The following is a 20,861-nucleotide window of genomic DNA, read 5'->3' on the forward strand; positions in this document are numbered from 1 at the left end:
AATATAATTTAAATGTAGATGTTTTTTGCATTGGATATACAGTATTTACCATATCATATAGAGACAGAAACATAAACCTTTTACCTTATCATAAGTAGACATAATTGAAAATTATTAAATTCTTCCAATAGAAGAAGAAAAAAAATGTTACAAATTGAACTTTAATTAAATGAGTTGACTCTTCACATGGGATGATTTCACTGAACAACAAAAGAAAGGGAATATTGAATGATCCCCAATAATCCATTGCATCTCCCAAAAACATTTTCAACATACATCTGTAAAATTATAGTCTAGAAACTAAAGCTTTGGTTGTCTTCCTCTCAGGCTTCCATGTCTTCTCCCTGGACCTCCTCAATGTCCACCTCTTGAAAATCAGACTCTGAGGCCTCATCTTCACTGTCACTTTCCAACCCTGTTGAGGATGGCTCAAAAAGCCTCAAATTTGCCCAGATGTTCACCAATTTTTTAACCCTTATATTGGTCAGCCTGTTGCGCGCTTTGGTGAGTGTGTTCCCAAACAAGGAACAGTTGCGCTCTGAGGTGGCTGATGTTGGTGGGATTTGGAGGATGATGGAGGCAACACGAGAAAGAGCCTCAGATCCACATCACCAGGTGGCTGATGAGATATGTTGGCATGACTGCCATATTGCATCTTCATCCCAAAGCCCTTGCTTGGAAGTGTACTTCGCCAGACTGCCAAGACCCTTGCCCTCATCCAGGCCAAGGTGGCGAGACACAGTAGTGATGACACCATAGGCCTTGTTGATCTCTGCAACAGACAGGATGGTCTTGCCAGCATACTTGGGGTCCAACATGTATACTGCAGCGTGTATGGGCTTCAGGCAGAAGTCTTCATGCTTTTTGATATATTTCAGAACAGCAGTTTCCTCTGCTTGGAGCAACAGTGAAGTGGGCAGGGCAGTATGGATTTCTTCTCTTACATCTGTAAGCAGAGTCTGAACATCAGACAGGATGGTATTGTCTCCCTCAATCCATGCAATGGTTACTGATATAGGTTTCAGGAGTTTCAGGCTGCCTACCACTCTCTCCCAAAATACATCATCTGGGAGGATCCTCTTGATGGGGCTGTCCATATCGGCAGACTGTGATATGGGCATTTCTTGGAGAGACTCCTTCCCCTCCAGGAGACTGTCAAACATGATAACAACACCACCCCAACGGGTGTTGCTGGGCAGCTTCAGTGTGGTGCTCTTATTCTTCTCACTTTGCTTGGTGAGGTTGATTGCTACTATAACTTGATGACCCTTCACATACCCAACCATTTCCTTGGCTCTCTTGTAGTGTATCCATTGTTTTCAGTTCCATGATGTCCTTGAGGATCAGATTCAATGCATGAGCAGCACAGCCAATGAGTGTGATGTAAGGGTAGTACTCCTCCACTTTAGACCAAGCAGCCTTCATGTTTGCAGCATTGTCTGTCACCAGTGCAAATACCTTCTCTGGTCCAAGGTCATTGATGACTGCCTTCAACTGATCTGCAATGTAGAGACCGGTGTGTCTGTTGTCCCTTGTGTCTGTGCTCTTTTAGAATACTGGTTGAGGGGTGGAGATGATGTAGTTAATTATTCCTGGCCCACGAACATTCGACCAACCATCAGAGATGATACAGTCTGCTTTCTCTATGATGTGCTTGACCTTCACTTGAACTCTGTTGAACTCGGCATCCAGCAAATTAGTAGATAAAGCACGTCTGGTTGGAGGGGTCTATGCTGGGCGAAGAACATTCAGAAATCTCTTCCAATACACATTGCCTGTGAGCATCAGAGGTGAACCAGTTGCATACACAGCTCAAGTAAGACATTCGTCAGCATTTCTCTGACTACTGTGATGACCCTCACACTCTGTCTGCCGAATTCTTTCTCTTTGCTCTTGTTTTCCTTAATAGGATGTCGGTGGGAGGGTCGTCAGCAAAATGGGACACATCTGGGCCCGGGTGTGTCCCGGGATACTTACGCCTTTTCCCCATTCTTTGAGGAGACTCTCTCCATGCAGACACACTGTTTGATTTTGGTTGTGGCATTTTTGTGGCCATTTTGTTTGCTTGCTTTGGCACCTTTCAACATTCCCCAGTATTACATCTATACGCACAACCATTCAATTACGCTGCTGATTACTGACTACACACACCATTGTTATTTGTATATATGTTACCTCAGTTAATAAATATATTTTTGTTATTCCTTATCTCCACATTCTCTCTCTTTGTTACGGGCTATGAGCCGGTTCGTGACACTACATTCCTCCATTGAGTCAAAAAAACATCTGATTCCAGGAGGACCATGAGTTGTTGCTATCGATAAGGTGTCTGGTTCATAATTTTCACCTCGACTAGAAGTAGAGGGACTTTTGTCAGAGGTTGCTTGTTGTGAGCACTGACAGAACTTTATGCACTTGGCCAGATGTATCTGCATCTTTGTGGCATTCTTCACATATGATTTGGCACAGTGTTTGCAAATGTACATAGCTTTTCCTTCTACATTAGCTGTAGTAAAATGTCTCCACACATCAGATAGTGCCCGTGGCATTTTCCCGTAAAGATTAGATAAAAATGAGTAAAAAACATTATATGCAATTCCATGTACAGAATAAATAGTTAAATAGTTAGATTAAACTGCTCCTTTGTAAGATAAATGTTTTAAAATAAAACATGTATGGAAACAGATTAATTAACACTCCTCAGTTAGCAGGCTCAAGCAAGCTAAAACCCACATGGTAGCAAAAACTAACTAGCAGAAATTGTTAACAAGTTAGAAATGATTTAAACACACTGCTGTATGCTATTATTTACTAGTTAACAAAAAATAATGTATGTCATATAAAATATATTCACCCCACCCAGTATTGTAATCAAAACTTACCAGAAAGCATGTAGTCCTTGGCTGACTGTAGTAGTGTGGGCTCAATAGCATCTCATTAGTGTGCAAGATCTTGAGAATCAGCTGTACATGTGATGGAAGAGTGCACTGCACATGTGATGGAAGAATGCACTGTGCATGCAGAGGGTTGCAATTCCATTGAATTGGAGGTAGTTTAAATTTAAGCAAAATTCCCCAAATTCCCGGGCTTAACTTCCCATGGAAAATTTCTGGAAACATTTCCGGAAAAAAGTTTCTGACTGTTTGCAACCCTAAACAGACCATCAATGTCTCAATTGTTGTTTTCAATTGTTGTTTTCTTGGAAATCTGTGAGTGATACAATATCAGTACTACTTCTTGCATTTACAAGTTGTCTTAGTCCTATCATCAACTGATTTCAGACAGTGCATGGCTGTGGATTGACTGCATTGTTTGTATGGAATGTTGGCAGTTTATTTTTTTATTGAATCATTCCTCTCTCTGGCTATCTAGCTAAACAAATATACAGCTCAGATAAATTCTTCAAATTCATAATTCTACACAATATTTTATCACGGCACTGGCGAACCATGGTTGGCAAACTCCCTGACCAAAATGGCAGATCCCATCATAAAAAGGTTCATGACCATTCTAGTATTCTCATGCGGTAAATAGGTCAAAAGAACTCGACCAAAACAATGGAATTGCAATGGAAACGCGTGGGGGAAAGAGCCAGTATCCCCCCAGCAAAATGTGCCTACATTTAGGCTATTGTTTATATGTGTATGTCACACTATGTTGAGGTAAAAATCTGAGTATAATGTTTGCATGGATGTCAACCCCAACACATGTTCATGTCATCTCACCAATCAACTGCATTACAGTTAAAAACGGTTTTGACTACCACCACCGATTTTTGTATGCTAGCTATGCTAACTGTTTATACAAACGGAGTTAGCGTTTAGCAGTCACTTCTTCTAAACCTGAAAAAAGGGACAACTTAGCGAAAACGGCCAAATATATCAAAATCAGTCTTAAGTAACCACATTGTAGGCCTGTTACAATACATAATTAATGATGGATTTGAGGAATATCCACTTTGTTAGATCAGATTTATTGAATGTGCACCAATCTGGTCAACGGAACAGCCTGCGCCTCAGTGACTCCTTTACCGCATATGTCACAAAATTCTTTAAAGAATGCTCACTTCAAGAAAGTTCCATGAAACTCTTAGTTCTAGAACGACACACTCAATAATTGTACCTTTTGCTGCAGCAACATTATTTCCTTCAAATTGGTGGCGCATGCGGTTGCTGAGCAACAGGCGTCTCACCTACACTTTGACCTGACCAACATTAACCAGCAGAAGGTGCCAAAATTCTTTCTCAGAGGCATTCTCTACTGGCATGGATCGGTGCAGAAACACAAAGGCAGAGGAATATTCAAAACATTCACAGCAAAACACCACCTCTCTTTCTCACACACACACACGCTGAGCTGGAGGAGTGGCCAATGAAATACCAGTAAAATCTCTCATGAGCTGCGATCAAACGACAGGTTCGCAACATTTTAGAAGACACATACATTTACAAAACATAAACTTACAAAACTGCAATATTGCATGTTCTTGTGGAATATAGTGAGTGGGTGTGCCAAGTGTGTTTAGCCTATACGTGTTGCGAACAGACTGGAGTTGATGAAGCAACTAAACTATTGAAAAGTTACCGTTATAAAATGCAAGCAATTAATTTAGACTGCTACAGCCTTTCTCTGCTGACGGCGAAAGAGGACGTTCTTAACCCACGTTCATAATTGGTATGATTACGCACAATATTTATTCATAACTTACAATAGTATTTGTATACTTTAGCATTGATTTGCATGTGTTGTATAATATGTCGTCCTTGTAGTTTTGTATTGCGCTCGCCTTTTATTACGATCTTGGTTTTTCAGAAAACGAAATTCAGGTTGTTTTGTGATAGTAAGCAGCTTTTTGTATTAGGATTACATTTGACATTAACACTTACTGTTATAGTTTACTCACTAATGAGTAGGCTACATTCTATAAAGTCGGCCTGCTATAAATTGAGGGGGCAAAAATTACTTTTAGCAGAGGATGGTTTCGATCCATCGACCTCTGGGTTATGGGCCCAGCACGCTTCCGCTGCGCCACTCTGCTACGGCGAAAAGACACTCAGTCAAAGACAATATCGCTGGTCTGTATGTATCGCGCCCCCACTGGTCCAAAATGTTTTGACAGCTCTTTGCATTGGGTACTCTAGTCTCATTGTCACGCTCTCATCATTGGACCATCAAGACAATTCGCTATATGCCGACTCACAGCATGAACTGACGAAGTTAATTTCTAACCTTAATTCAATTTCAAACCTTAAAAGTCATCAGACCTACACAATGTGCATTGCAATGTAGTGAATAGTAGACTATAGGCCAGGGGACATTTTGCACAGACTAATAATATATAGTATGACTAATGCTATGCCCTACGGTGACTTAATTGATGGGATGGCCAAAATGTAAGTCATTTGAGTGAAATTACATGTATTTAGTTTTATGCCAGTCTGATTCATAGCCCTCCATGAGGCCAGCCTGGTAGGAGTTGCTGATCCCTGCTGTGATTTCTGTCTGTCTGTCTGAACCAAATAGCCTTGCTAGACATCATGTCAGACTCAGGTCTGAACAAATCGGGTGCACTTAGTTGGATGTAGCCTACATAAGGTTTATTTTCTATTTGTACATTCTGTCTAAACGACTAAGGCCTTAACTTGTAGAATGGTGACGACTGGCTGAGTAGCCTTAAGTAGTTACATGGGCCTCTAAATCTATAGAGCTTCAACTACTGTATTTACACAGTATGTGTGAGAAGTGCTTAAACAAGGCTTATATGTGTGTTTATTTAAAGTGCTAAAAATGCACTGGTCAGACGAGTGGCGCTGAAACGAGATGTTATCGTCTCCCAAGTGGATAGAACATCCAGATAAAAAACTAGACTATTCAGAAGAGGATTGGAGTTATCTTGCTTCCCATGTTTCCTCCTCCACCAAAGTCAATCTCAGTATCTCTGCTCCCATGGTCTGGTCTCTAAAACAATGTCTCTCTCTGAACATTCAGGCTCTATATGATTGGGCTGTTATTCAAATCGTAAAACTGTCAAACTGCTGAACTTTAATGACAGTGTGGTGAAACATAACACTACGCTACATCCAGTGGGTGCTTAGGTTTTGACCTGTGAACATTCTCTGATCTAGAGGCTGCCCTAAGGAATGCATTCCAGGGACACAGACAGAAAAGGTCCCCATTGTATTAGGCTTGATCTGGATTACAGGTGATCCACACACATACACACACCACATCCATAATCCTCATGCCCAGCTCCCTTCTGCATTTGCCCCTTCTAGGGTGGACCATTCTGGGATTAAGTGGTGGGGTGGCACAGGCCCCTGGCTGGCTTGGCTGTAGTCAATTGCTCATCAAAAAGGGTGAGAAGGAGAGTTGTGTCTGCTAGTTGTGAGTCGTGCCGTTGTGCATGCTACCAGCTTTGGGACACAATGGCCCTACTGTTCTGTAATCATTTATTACTGGATACCTAATCATTTTCCCCCTACACACTGTGCAGTTGTATGATAATGAGATAATTATTGTGTGAAATAGTGAACTAGAGCTAATTCTCTTTCTTCCCATTTATTTTGCAGGGCATTGTTTGCATATGATGGCATCACAAACAACCTCAAGCTGTCGGATTCTGGGGGTAAGCATGAATGACCGAAAACCTATGATCTGCCCTCTTATGACCACTAGGAAATCAACACAAGTCATATTTCTCGGACTTGAACTGCCGCACATAGGCCTGCATGAGCTCATGCATTTTATGTGTTTATATTCTCCTCTTAAGAACCACAGGTACAAACTTTGTGCAGGTACAAATGTGTAAATAAAAAAATACCCTCTCCCTCTCTTTCTGCAGCAGGTGATGTGTCTGACCTGGCAGGAAGGTTCCACCCCAGACGTCCCCTCTGCGGGCTCTGAAGGGTAGGCACAGACCACTGCATTGTTCTCATTGCCTGGGTGAGCTACAGATGACAATCAAATCATTTCTAGCTCATTACTTAATCAGTCACACACACACACACACACACACACACACACACACACACACACGTGAAGTTCAAACGCTCTTCGAGTAAATCTAAGGCTGGGCCTTTATGAGAAAACCTCTAAAACAAGGCAAGCAAGAAACTTAAGGTAACAAGAATATTTATTGATGATGATGAAAATACATTTTTCTGCCTGGTCATTGTAGGTGGGGGACGAGGTGGATGAGATTCGACAGGGGGAGTGTGCCAGCCATGTTCCTGCCATCAGGGCTTTCTTCAAGGTAAAACGCAGCACATTAGAGACCCACAACAACACAGTAAAAACTGAGACTGGAGTAGTTCAATATAGCTCCATTGGCAGTTACTGTAATAAGCTTATGTAAATGAGAGGGATCAGTAGCCCAGTTGATATTTACATTTTATTACCATAGGAAACATGACTCAATTGACGATAAGAGAATCTTGACAGACTTTTTTCTGTACAACCTTTTGATATGTTGATGTCGTCATAATCATATTTATTTAACATTTAAGTCAGAAATGTAATCTCTTACTCACTCTCTCAAATCAAATCAAATGTTATTGGTCACATACACATGGTTAGCAGATGTTAATGCGAGTGTAGTGAAATGCTTGTGCTTCTAGTTCCGACTATGCAGTAATATCTAACAAGTAATCAAATAAATTCACAACAACTACCTTATACACACAAATATACACAAATGTAAAAGGATGAATAGAATATGTACATATAAATATATGGATGAGCGAAGGCTGTGCGGAATAGGCAAGATGCAGTAGACGGTATAGAATACAGTATATACATATGAGATGAGTAATGTAGGATATGTAAACATTATTAAAGTGGCGTTATTTAAAGTGACTAGTGATTCCTTTATTAGGTACATTTTTTAAGTGGCCAGAGATTTGAGTTTGTATGTTGGCAGCAGCCTCTCTATGTTAGTGATGGCTGTTTAACAGTCTGATGGCCTTGAGATAGAAGCTGTTTTTCAGTCTCTCGGTCCCAGCTTTGATGCACCTGTACTGACCTCGCCTTCTGGATGATAGTGGGGTGAACAGGCAGTGGCTTGGGTGGTTGTTGTTCTTGGTGATCTTTTTGGCCTTCCTGTGACATCGGGTGCTGTTAGTGTCCTGGAGGGCAGATAGTTTGCCCCCGGTGATGTGTTGTGCAAACCGCACCACCCTCTGGAGAGACTTGCGGTTGAGGGCAGTGCAATTGCCGTACCAGGCGGTGATACAGCCCGACAGGATGCTCTCGATTGTGCATCTGTAAAAGTTTGTGAGTGTTTCAGATGACAAGCCAAATTTCTTCAGCCTCCTGAGGTTGAAGAGGTGCTGTTGCGCTTTCTTCACCACGCTGTCTGTGTGGGTGGGCCATTTCAGTTTGTCTGTGATGTGTACGCAGAGGAACTTAAAACTTTCCACCTTCTCCACTACTGCCCCGTCAATGTGGATGGGGGGTGCTCCCTCTGCTGTTTCCTGTAGTCCACGATCATCTCCTTTGTTTGTTTTTTTTACGTTGAGTGAGAGGTTATTTTCCTGATACCACACTCCGAGGGCCCTCACCTCCTCCCTGTAGGCCGTTTCGTCGTTGTTGCTAATCAGGCCTAGCACTGTAGTGTCGTCTGCAAACTTGATGATTGAGTTGGAGGCGTGCATGGCCACGCAGTCATGGGTGAACAGGGAGTACAGAAAATGGCTGAGAACGCACCCGTGTGGGGTCCCAGTGTTGAGGATCAGCGGGCTGGAGATGTTGTTTCCTACCTTCATCACCTGGGGTGCGGCCCGTCAGAAAGTCCAGGACCCAGTTGCACAGGGCGGGGTCTCGAGCGTAATTACGTGTTTGGAGGGTACTATGGTGTTAAATGCTGAGCTGTAGTCAATGAACACCATTCTTACATAGATAGGGCAGTGTGCAGTGTGATGGTGATTGCATCGTCAGTGGACCTATTGGGGCGGTAAGCAAATTGGAGTGGGTCTAGGGTGGCCGGTAAGGTGGAGGTGATATGATCCTTGACTAGTCTCTCAAAGCACTTCATGATGACAGAAGTGAGTGCAATGGGGCAATAGTCATTCAGTTCAGTTACCTTAGCTTTCTTGGGAACAGGAATAATGGTGCCATCTTGAAGCATGTGGGGACAACGGACTGGGATAGGGATTGGTTGAATATGTCCGCTGGCCAGCTGGTCTGCGCATGCTCTGAGAATGCGGCTAGGGATGCCATCTGGACCGGCAGCCTTGCGAGGGTTAACACGTTTAAATGTTTTACTCACGTTGGCCATGGAGAAGGAGAGCCCAGAGGCTTTGGTAGCGGGCCGTGTCAGTGGCACTGTATTGTCCTCAAAGCGAGCAAAAAAGTAGTTTAATTTGTCTGGGAGAAAGACGTCGATGTCCGCGACGGGGCTGGTTTTCTTTTTGTAATCCGTGATTGACTGTTTGAATTTTTGTAATCCGTGATTGACTGTTTGAATTTTTGTAATCCGTGAATGACTGCCGTTGAATTGCGACTCTACTTTGTCTCTATACTGACGCTTTGCTTGTTTGATTGCCTTGTGGAGGGAATAGCTGCACTGTTTGTATTCGATCATGTTTCCGGTCACCTTGCCATGATTAAAAGCGGTTGTTCGCACTTTCAGTTTTGCGCGAATGCTGCCATTAATCCACGGTTTCTGGTTTGGGAAGGTTTTAATAGTCACAGTGGGTACGACATCTCCGATGCACTTGCTAATATACTCGCTCACCGAGTCAGCGTATACATCAATGTTGTTGTCTGAGGCTATCTGGAACATATCCCAGTCCACGTGATCGAAGCAATCTTGGAGCGTGGAATACGATTGGTCAGACCAGCGTTGTATTGACCTGAGCACGGGCGTTTCCTGTTTTAGTTTTTGTCTATAGGCTGGGAGCAACATAATGGATTCATGGTCAGATTTGCCAAAGGCAGGGCATGGGAGGGCTTGTATGCATTGCGGAGGTTCGAGTAGCAATGATCCAGAATTCTGCCAGCTCGTGTCGCGCATTCGATATGCAGATAGAATTTAGGGAGTATTGATCTTAGGTTAGCTTTGTTAAAATCCCCAGCTACAATAAATGCAGCCTCAGGATGTATGGTTTCGAGTTTACATAGAGTCCAGTGAAGTTCTTTCAGGGCACACAAGGGATCTGCTTGGGGGTATATACACGACTATGACTATAATCGAAGAGAATTCTCTTGGAAGATAATGCGGTCGGCATTTGATTGTAAGGAATTCTAGGTCAGGTGAACAAAAGGACTTGAGTTCCTGTATGTTGTTGTGATGACACCATGAGTCATTAATCATAAGGCATACACCCCCGTCCTTCTTCTTACCAGAGAGATGTTTGTTTCTGTCGGCTCAATGGGTGAAGAAACCAGGTGGCTGTACCGACTCTGACAACGTATCCCGAGTGAGCTATGTTTCAGAGAATGTTACAATCTCTGATGTCTCTCTGGAAGGAAACTCGTACCGTAATTTCGTCCACTTTGTTATCTAATGATTGGACATTGGCGAGTAATATGCTAGGAAGTGATGGATGGTGTGCTCGCCTTCTGAGTCTGACCAGTAGGCTGCTCCGTCTGCCTCTCCTGCGGCGACCACGTTGTTTTGGGTCGGCCTCTTGGATAAGATCGCATGTCCAGGGTGGAGGTCCGAACAAAGGATTCGCTTCGGGAAAGACGTATTCCTGGTCGTAATGATGGTAAGTTGACATATCCAATAGTGCTTCCCGACTATATATAATAACACTTGAGATTTTCTGGGCTAACAATGTAAGAAATTGTACATAAAAAAACATAATAACTGCATAGTATTCTTAGGACCTGAAGTAAGGTGACCATCTCAGTCTCACTCTCTCTCTCTCTTCCTCAGGAGGCCCATGTGTTCCTCAGTACAGGTTCTACAGAGGAGGTAACAGAGGAGAGGGTCCTGGCAGTTGTCAGTGAAGCCAGCCAGCAGACTGACACATCCAGAAGACCATCTAGAGATGAAGAGAGAGGAGACTGGTGAGACTGAGCGGTGGTGCAGTTCTTAACTCAACCACTGGAGGGCCACATCGACCACCTAAACTGACGTTACTTTCCCTCTGACCATGTAAACTCCTTAAATAAATAACTGGGGCCCTGTCTAAAATTAACCTCTACCTCTGAAAGGATTTGATAAGTATATGCAATATTAGCCTATCAGAGGTTTACTAGCATAAAATTGCAGTATCTATCCTACCCATTCTCAGCTAAGGGAGTAGGGTATTTTGTATGGAGGCAGACTCTGACCATTTTCCTCAATCCATCTCTCACCCACAGATAGAGGAGGAGAGGAGAGAGGAGGAATGCAGAATGGCAGCAGAGGAGAGGAAGCGCAGGGAGAGAGAGAGGATACAGCAAGAGAGGAGGGATGCGGAAGAGAGGGAAAGGAGGATGAAAGAGAAAAAGGAAAGGATACAGGAGCAGGTACAGGTCAGTCATGCAATATACACACACACATTCAAAAATGTGTTATACTTATACACCACGGTTGGGTGCAATTCGATTGAAGCAGAGACTCACAAACAAGAAAGACTAAGATGGGTAAGAATGTGTGTGTGCGTGTGTGTGTGTGAGCATAGCTGCATGTCTTACATACAGTATACATCTCCACCATGCACAGGAGCAGCAGCAGAGGGAGTGTGAGCAAGAGACAAGAGGTGGTCTGGCTTGCACTGATTCTGTACAGAGAGTAGCTATAAGTATCGCCTCCCTATTTTGTAATTTCAACTACAGTGGCAAGAAAAAGTATGTGAACCCTTTGGAATTACCTGGATTTCTGCATAAATTGGTCATAAAATTGGATCTGATCTTCATCTAAGTCACAACAATAGACAAACACAGTGTGCTTAAACTAATAACACACAAACTATTGTATTTTTCTTGTCTATATTGAATACATCATTTAACCATTCACAGTGTAGGTTGGGAAAAGTATGTGAACCCCTAGGCTAATGACTTCTCCAAAAGCTAATTGGAGTCAGGAGTCAGCTAACCTGGAGTCAAATCAATGAGACGAGATTGGAGATGTTGGTTAGAGCTGCCTCGCCCTATAAAAAACATTCACAAAATGTCAGTTTGCTATTCACAAGAAGCATTGCCTGATGTGAACCATGCCTCGAACAAAAGAGATCTCAGAAGACCTAAGATTAAGAATTGTTGACTTGCATAAAGCTGGAAAGGATTACAAAAGTATCTCTAAAATCCTTGATGTTCATAAGCCATTGGTATGACAAATGGTCTATAAATTGAGAAAGTTCAGCATTGTTGCTACTCTCCCTAGGAGTGGCCTTCCTGCAAAGATGGCTAAAAGAGCACAGCGCAGAATTCTCAATGAGGTTAAGAAGAATCCTAGAGTGTCAGCTAAAGACTTAAAGAAATCTCTGGAACATGCTAACATCTCTGTTGATGAGTCTACGATACGGAAAACACTAAACAAGAAAAGTGTTCATGGGAGGACAACACGGAAGAAGCCACTGCTGTCCAAAAAAAATATTGCTGCACGTCTGAAGTTTGCAAACGTGCACCTGGATGTTCCACAGCGCTACTGGCAAAATATTCTGTGGACAGATTAAACTACAGTTGAGTTGTTTGGAAGGAACACACAACACTATGTGTGGAGAAAAAAAGTCACACCAACATCAAAACCTCATCCCAACTGTAAAGTATGGTTGAGGGAGCATCATGGTTTGGGGCTGCTTTGCTGCCTCAGCAAGCTGTGCAGGCCCTATCATCGGCAGAAAAATGTATTCCCAAGTTTATCAAGACATTTTGCAGGATAATGCTAGGCTATCTGTCCGCCAACTGAAGCTCAACAGAAGTTGGGTGATGCAACATGACAATGACCCAAAACACAGAAATAAATCAACAACAGAATGGCTTCAGCAGAAGAAAATATGCCTTCTGGAGTGACCAAACCGATTGAGATGCTGTGGCATGACCTCAAGAGAGCAGTTCAAACCAGACATTCTAAGAATATTGCTGAACTGGAACAGTTTTGTAAAGAGGGGTTTTGTAAAGAGAAATTCCTCCTGACCGTTGTGCAGGTCTGATCCGCAACTACAGAAAACCTTTGGTTGAGGTAATTGCTGCCAAAGGAGGGTCAACCAGTTATTAAATCCAAGGGTTCTGTAACATGCGTCCTATAGAGGGGACCAAGGCGCGGCGTGTTGAGTGCTCATGAGTATTCTTTAATGAAAACTAAACAGTTTTACAAAGAAACAAAAACGACAGCAAACAGTTCCGTCAGGCAACAAACAACAAAACGGAAAACAACTACCCACAAAACACAATAGAAAAAAACCCAACTTAAATATCATCTCCAATTAGAGGCAACGAGGACCAGCTGCCTCCAATTGGAGATAAAAAAAACAACAACATAAAATAGAAAAACTAGAACTTAAAAACATAGAAAACCACCCAAAACCCCCCCTGTCACGCCCTGACCTACTTTACTATAGAAAATGACATCTTACAAGGGTCAGGACGTGACAGGTTCACATACTTTTCCCACCCTGCACTGTGAATGTTTGCACGGTGTATTCAATAAAGACATGAAAACGTATAATTGTTTTTCTGTTATTAGTTTAAATAAACTGTGTTTATCTATTGTTGTGACCTAGATGAAGATCAGAACAAATTTGATGACCAATTTATGCAGAAATCCAGGTATTTCCAAAGGGTTCACATACTTTTTCTTGCCACAGTACACAACTGAAATGCTGCTCTTTTTTCTGACGCATCATTTCCCCCTAATCATTAGATGCAAGGATGTTTATTATCTCTAGAAATAATTTGGACTCACAATCAGATTAATGTGACTAGTTGGCAGACGACTGTTAAACTAATGGTTGGTAATGGCAGACTATCAAGCTATAGAAATATGTGACCCGTTTGAGGAAACTAGGCGTATGTCGCAAGTCACGACTTCACAGGAGAGCCATTTTAAATGTATTTCTTGATTTTTTTTCAAAACACGTTTTTTTTGGCAGAAATGCCTTCTGGAACATGTGAACTTTCATGTGCCTTAATAACAAACTTGTATGCCATCTGTAAATTACGAGCCTTGTTGGTTAAGCCACAGAAAAGTGAGCAACCTTCCTACTAGCCATGATTGGCTGAGATAATGAGTGGGCTGGACGTGCCGAGAGAGGAGTTCGGATTGGTCTGCCATATAGAAGGCTTCTGTCTATTTGAGCTGGTCAGTCTGTTGGTAATCCTGTCGAACACTGCTTTTTTATGTATCGTGTAGTGGAGCTGCACAAGTGTTGCTTTCCACTTTCTGGAGGATTGAGTTTTGAAATCAGTGGAATTAGAATATGATAGCTAAAGAGTTGGAGAAAACACCTGTCTCCGGATTACATCTTTAAACTAAAGGCAACCGTGGCATGGCATCCGTGACAGGGAGACACGCCCATCATGCATGATGATGTATGCGGGTAAGATAGTCAAGTTAGCAACATTTTCAGATATTACACGTTTGAACTAACATTGGACCTGGTTGGTTAGCTCCCAGCAGATTAATGCAGGGTAGTAACGACATGATTTGGCACTATGTTCATTGTTGTTTAACTAGCTAGCATTAGGTGGCTGGCTCGTTAGCTAACGTTACATGTGTTTTCTTACACGTTGTTTACCTAGCTAGGTTCATTGTTTACCTAGCTAGCTAGCTACATGTCTTAAGCTAAAGTGTACAACACCCGTTGAGTATGGCCGGTGTCATTAAACGTCGGCAAAAAGGTGTAATGAAATTGTTGCCAGCAGAGCTGGTTAGGCTGTTTTCCTGTTATCCAGAGGTAAACAAATCATCAGCCAGAGCGTCAAGTGTGAACTTGAGCGAAATGAGATGGGTGGGGCTAAAGCATAACAGGGTATGAACGATGCTGAGTGGGTGTAGACAAAGAAGAGCTCTTCACTAGATACCAAAACATTCAAAGGCCATTTTCTCAAAAGTGAGTTTACAAGTTGATCAACTTTCAAGGCAGAATTACTTTCCCATTTTCCTCAAAAATGCAGTGTATGCTATACCATTTTGTAGCTCTGAGTCTCTACTTTTATCCAATGTAAAAAACACAATTTAACATTTTTCTATATACAACCAAATCCAGGTGGTGAGTCACATATGGCAGGTGTGATGTAAAACTCTATTTCTCCTGCAGGAGGCAGCAGCGCTCATTTCTCAACACTACAAACCCTAGGGAGTTTTTCAAGCACTTTTCCGATTCCTCAAGATCTCTTCCTCTTGCACAGGTGTGTGTGTGTGTGTGTGTGTGTGTGTGTGTGTGTGTGTGTGTGTGTGTGTGTGTGTGTGTGTGTGTGTGTGTGTGTGTGTGTGTGTGTGTGAGTGCGCATGAGTGTGTTTATTGATCTCAAGATACAATATGCTGTTGTTGAATATCATGCATACTATTCTCTTTATTGGTATTTCCAGCAATATTCCATCCACTTTCTTTGTTTGTATCCATGTTTAGGCCTTCATGTTATTTTAATGCAAATGTATTCTACCTGATGTGTATATTTGTGTATTCTCCATTCTCTTCATAGTGAGGCCTACATTCAGACGATACCAACGGACCCTAACAGACAACTCTTTCATATTCAGGAAGTCAGAACCCTCCACTCCCACCTTCCCCCATAGCCCATCAACGGTCTGTCCTTTCAGCCAGAAACCCAGTCACCCACGTAGTCCAACAATAGTCTCTCCCAGCTCTTCTTCCAAATCCTCTAATTCCATCCATCCGCAACAACCATCTTGTGTGGAGCCTAAAATTCCCCTCTCCATGTCCTCTCAGGCCCCTTCCCCTCCCCAAACCCCCTTCTTCACACCTCCATGGACTCCCTCTGTCCCATCCCGGACCCTCTCTCTTCCTCAGGCCAGTCTGCCCCCTCTGCCCCGATCCAGGCCCTTGCCTGCACAGCCTGAGACCCCCTGGAGCTGAGAAAACTGGAAACGGAGCTTACAGAGGTCGAGGAAGAGGAGGAGAGGCAAGGAATTAAAGTGGTAGTTGAGAAGAAAGAAAAAGAGGAGACATGCCGCCATCACTGCAGAGGGGGGGGGGGGCGAATGAGGTACTACAGGAGAGGGGAGGGATGTGTGTGGTGGAAGAGGAGAGAGATGGATGAGGGGATGGAAGGAGTAGAAGAGGAGGGGAGGAAGTGATTGAAAAGGAAGAGAATGATAGTAAGACTACTGAAGGAGAGGAGAGAATCAGAGGATATAGATGGAGAGGAAGAAGCAGACACGGTAGCATCAGCAATCGAGTTAGACACATCCCTGGATGTAATAATGAATGATGAATAATACACAGCTCTCAAACTCCCTCAGACCAAACAGTCCTCTCCAACTCCCGCCCCGACGAATCCAAGCTAGCTCCCGAAGTGTCTGGAACCTTCGTTAATCCAGCCAAGCAGCAAGGGAATTGAGACAACTCTCTCTCTAAAATATTAAACAATACATATTATATGTTTAGTTGAGTAAAGTAGAGTGCAGTTCAACCCAATTCGGGGAAAAAACGATTTTTCGTACATAAAATGTTATCCCGCTTCACAAGAGCATCTCTCTCCCTTTTGTTTCTCTCCTCAGCAACAATGGAAAACCTGCAAAACCATCTGCACACCACCCATAGTCCATCTTGATTGGCCCAAATGATCACACACCCTTCAGGTGAACAAAAACTGTCCCAACATATTTCAAGTAACAGTACATAATAATTTAACCAACATAGGCCAACAGCGAAGGCTGTAGTAAAACGTCATTTATAAAAAATAAAACCAATCTGATTAAATGTTTACAAAATATACATTCACACACATAATACTACCCAATCCACTTGTATATAGAAGTGCTATATCTCACTATAGGAACAGACACCACACTAGGAACTCCAGGTGTGTCATAGGTCAGCAGTGTTGGAGCTTTCTTAGTGATCATCTTATCTCTGCTTCTGCTTCCTTCATTTCTTCTGAGTTGTCTTCAACTGAATCGGATTTCTCATTTGTTTCATCCTCATTTGTTCTATATGTTTCCTCAGCTTCAGTTGCTTCTGTTGCTTCTTCAGTTTTATTTGTTTCTTCAGTGGACTCAGTTTCTTTTTCTTCTCCTGTTCTCGCTTTAGGTTCTCCAGTCATTACCTTCCATGTAATGTCCAAGTCCAAACTTATTTTTAACCTTTATTTAACTAGGCAAGTCAGTTAAGAACAAATTCTTATTTACAATGACGGCCTAAGAACAGTGCCTTGTTCAGGGGCAGAACAACAGTGCAGTTCAACCCAATTCGGGGAAAAACAATTTTTAGTACATCAAATGTTTTCCCGCTTCACAAAAGCATCTCTCTCCCTTTCTTTCTTTCTTTCCTCAGTAGTAATGGGTCGTTCGCGAACGAGTTGGCTCTAAGAGCCGGCTCTTGTAGGTGAACGTTGGGAGCTTGTTTGCATATCAGAAGAGCCGAATCTATTTATTAAAAAATAAACAAATTAAGATATGAATAATCAAAAGATTTAAATGAATAGAATTAACTAATTCAAAGAAAGAAAAAAATTATAAAATAATATAGGCCTAAATGCTCAAGAGCACACACATTCGTTCTGACTGTCTGCTCAGACTAACAGCCTCACCTGGTTGTTCCTGTCAATCAGACACGCTGTATCAACCAAAGATGTGTGAGGAAGGGCTGAGGGAGGGGCTGAGCCAACTCACTCACAGTCACACAGAGGAAGGACAACTGTGAAAACAACAGTTGGAAAATGAGTCGGAGGCACAGTAGCATTTGGATGCATATTAATAATGTAGACAATGTTAGAGCACAGTGTAGAATTTGCAAAAACAAAATCTCATATGAAGCCGGTTCTATGCACAACCTACACCGGCATATGCGAACTATGCACCCAACTGTGAAGCTAGCTGTAGCAGAACTTCGAGAAACTAGCGGGCCTGCTAGTGATAGTGGTGGAGCCAGCACCTCCACACGTGGTCAGTCAAGTAGGCCTACTCCGCGACCCACAGCAACGCAGTCTTCTATGGAGCAGTTTATGCCAAAGTCTATGTCTGTATCAAAACAAGGCCAAATTGATATTGCATTGGCTAAAATGATTGCCACTGATTTCCAGCCATTTTCGATCATGGAGGACAGCGGTTTTAGAAATTATAGCAATAGTCTAAATCCAATGTACACAATTCTAAGCAGGAAAACCCTTTCAAAATCACTTATTCCACAACTGTACGAGAGCACACAGGCTTCAGTGCGGGAAAGAGTCCAAAAAGCTACTGCAGTTTGCCTTACCACTGACTGCTGGACATCAAGGGTAACCACGTCTTACATGTTCGTTACATGTCATTTCATTGAAGATTTTTTGGTGTCTACACCAGATGGGGATGCCTGAGCTGAGGCCTAAACAAGACTGCACTACAAAGTGGAATTCAACATTTTACCAGGGAAACAGGAAGAAGAGGGATCAGATGGAGCAGAAGCACCAGCAGTAGTGCCACAAACGTCTGCTGTTTGACGAGAGAGCAACGGGATGCAGCACGAAGGAATCCCTCAGCTGATGCCATAATGGAGGTCCGATCCAATTTGGAGGAGCCCTGAGCTGGTGGAAGAACAAGGCCTCTGTCTACCCACGGCTTACTAAAGTGATGGCAGGGAGACTCTGTATAGTGGCCACATCCGTTCTCCCTGAGAGGGTCTTCTCGAAAATAGGACAAATAATTATCAAGAGCGACTTACAAATTGGTGCATTCACCTTATGATATCCAGTGGAATAACCACTTTACAATAGTACATCTATGTCTTTTTTTTGGGGGGGGGGGGGTTAGAAGGATTACTTTATCCTATCCTAGGTATTCCTTAAAGAGGTGGGGTTTCAGGTGTCTCCGGAAGGTGGTGATTGACTCCGCTGTCCTGGCGTCGTGAGGGAGCTTGTTCCACCATTGGGGTGCCAGAGTAGCGAACAAACCAATGCATTTTGAAATACATTGTGGTTAAGGTAGAGTACGATTTCATTTTGTAATTTAATTTAGAATTGTTTTATCACCAATCATAGTCAAACCATCGCAAACCGTTTGACTTCAAAAAATACTAAACATATATTTTTTAAAGAGCCGTTTGGGAGCCAAAAGAGCCGTCTCTTTTTGGTGAGCTGCGACAAACGAGCCGGCTCACTGGAAAGAGCCGGAATTCCCATCACTACGAGGCCTCAGCAACAACAGAAAAACCACGTAGCCCTCTGCACACCACCCATAGTCCATCTTGATTGGCCCAAACGATCACACACCCTTCAGGTGAACAGAAACTCTCCCAACATTTTTAATGTAACAGTACATAATAATTTAACTAACATAGGCACAACAACGAAGGCTGTAGTAAAACGTAGAGTTTATGAAAATTAAACAAATATGATTAAATGAATACAAGGTATACAACACATACATCCACATATTATTATTACCACTAAACCATAGTTCTAAATACATGTTTTGATAGGGTATTTCATATGCATACTTCCTTTTATTCTCCTCAGAAGCCGTGATTACACGTTGCATTAACATGTGGTGTTCGTCATGTGATCAAGATGATTCGATCACTATATGATCGAGACTTGTTGCATCTACACATGGTAATAAAAAGTGTCTCTAGCTGGCCACTACATCCATATTGTGACCAGATTCCATGTGCCTTCCCTATATATAAATTAATCCAACCTGCCTTGAACCTACCCTTATCAGATTAAATCATATTTTATTTGTCACATGCGCAAAATACAACAGGTGTAGGTAGACCTTACAGTGAAATGCTTACTTACAGGCCCTTAACCAACAATGCAGTTTTAAGAAAATACATTTGAAAAAAGTAAGAGATAAAAATATAAAATAATTAAAGAGCAGCAGTAAAATAACAATAGCGGGGCTATATACAAGGTGTACCGGTGTCGAGGTAATTGAGGTAATATGTACATGTAGGTAGAGTTATTAAAGTGACACGCTGTATAAATCGACAGAAAACAGCACACTTTTATAGTCAATAGTTTATACTCTCATCATTAGAGCCTACCTTTGTTATCCAGCGGTTTTAGACAGTGCGTAATAGGCTCCTGTCCGGATAACCGCGACCTGTCCACCACCATTCAAATAAATATTCAGAGAATCTCTCCCGTCCCTAAAAAAGTCCTCACACAAACGAGCTGAGTATCTGGATGTGTGCACAAAATATACTGCTAAAAAAAATAAAGGGAACACTTAAACAACACATCCTAGATCTGAATGAAAGAAATAATCTTATTAAATACTTTTTTCTTTACATAGTTGAATGTGCTGACAACAAAATCACACAAAAATAATCAATGGAAATCCTATTTATCAACCCATGGAGGTCTGGATTTGGAGTCACACTCAAAATTAAAGTGGAAAACCACACTACAGGCTGATCCAACTTTGATGTAATGTCCTTAAAACAAGTCAAAATGAGGCTCAGTAGGGTGTGTGGCCTCCACGTGCCTGTATGACCTCCCTACAACACCTGGGCATGCTCCTGATGAGGTGGCGGATGGTCTCCTGAGGGATCTCCTCCCAGACCTGGACTAAAGCATCCGCCAACTCCTGGACAGTCTGTGGTGCAACGTGGCGTTGGTGGAGGGAGCGAGACATGATGTCCCAGATGTGCTCAATTGGATTCAGGTCTGGGGAACGGGCGGGCCAGTCCACAGCATCAATGCCTTCCTCTTGCAGGAACTGCTGACACACTCCAGCCACATGAGGTCTAGCATTGTCTTGCATTAGGAGAAACCCAGGGCCAACCGCACCAGGATATGGTCTCACAAGGGGTCTGAGGATCTCATCT

The 20,861-nt window shown here is 42.6% G+C and overlaps 1 long non-coding RNA gene and 1 other non-coding gene across 2 annotated transcripts; one reads left to right on the top strand and one right to left on the bottom strand.

Annotated features, from left to right (window-relative positions):
- Positions 1-4,966: 4,966 nt before the first annotated feature.
- trnam-cau (transfer RNA methionine (anticodon CAU)) lies at positions 4,967-5,038 on the bottom strand. The gene has a single exon. It is a non-coding gene; the product is annotated as a tRNA-Met (tRNA).
- Positions 5,039-11,412: 6,374 nt separating this feature from the next.
- LOC115203977 (uncharacterized) lies at positions 11,413-16,045 on the top strand. The gene is made up of 3 exons (XR_003880289.1): positions 11,413-11,463; positions 15,189-15,279; positions 15,574-16,045. It is a non-coding gene; the product is annotated as an uncharacterized LOC115203977 (long non-coding RNA).
- The last annotated feature ends 4,816 nt before the right edge of the window (positions 16,046-20,861 follow it).

This window comes from Salmo trutta, chromosome 12, assembly GCF_901001165.1.
Source record: "Salmo trutta chromosome 12, fSalTru1.1, whole genome shotgun sequence".
NCBI classification, from domain to species: Eukaryota; Metazoa; Chordata; class Actinopteri; order Salmoniformes; family Salmonidae; genus Salmo; species Salmo trutta.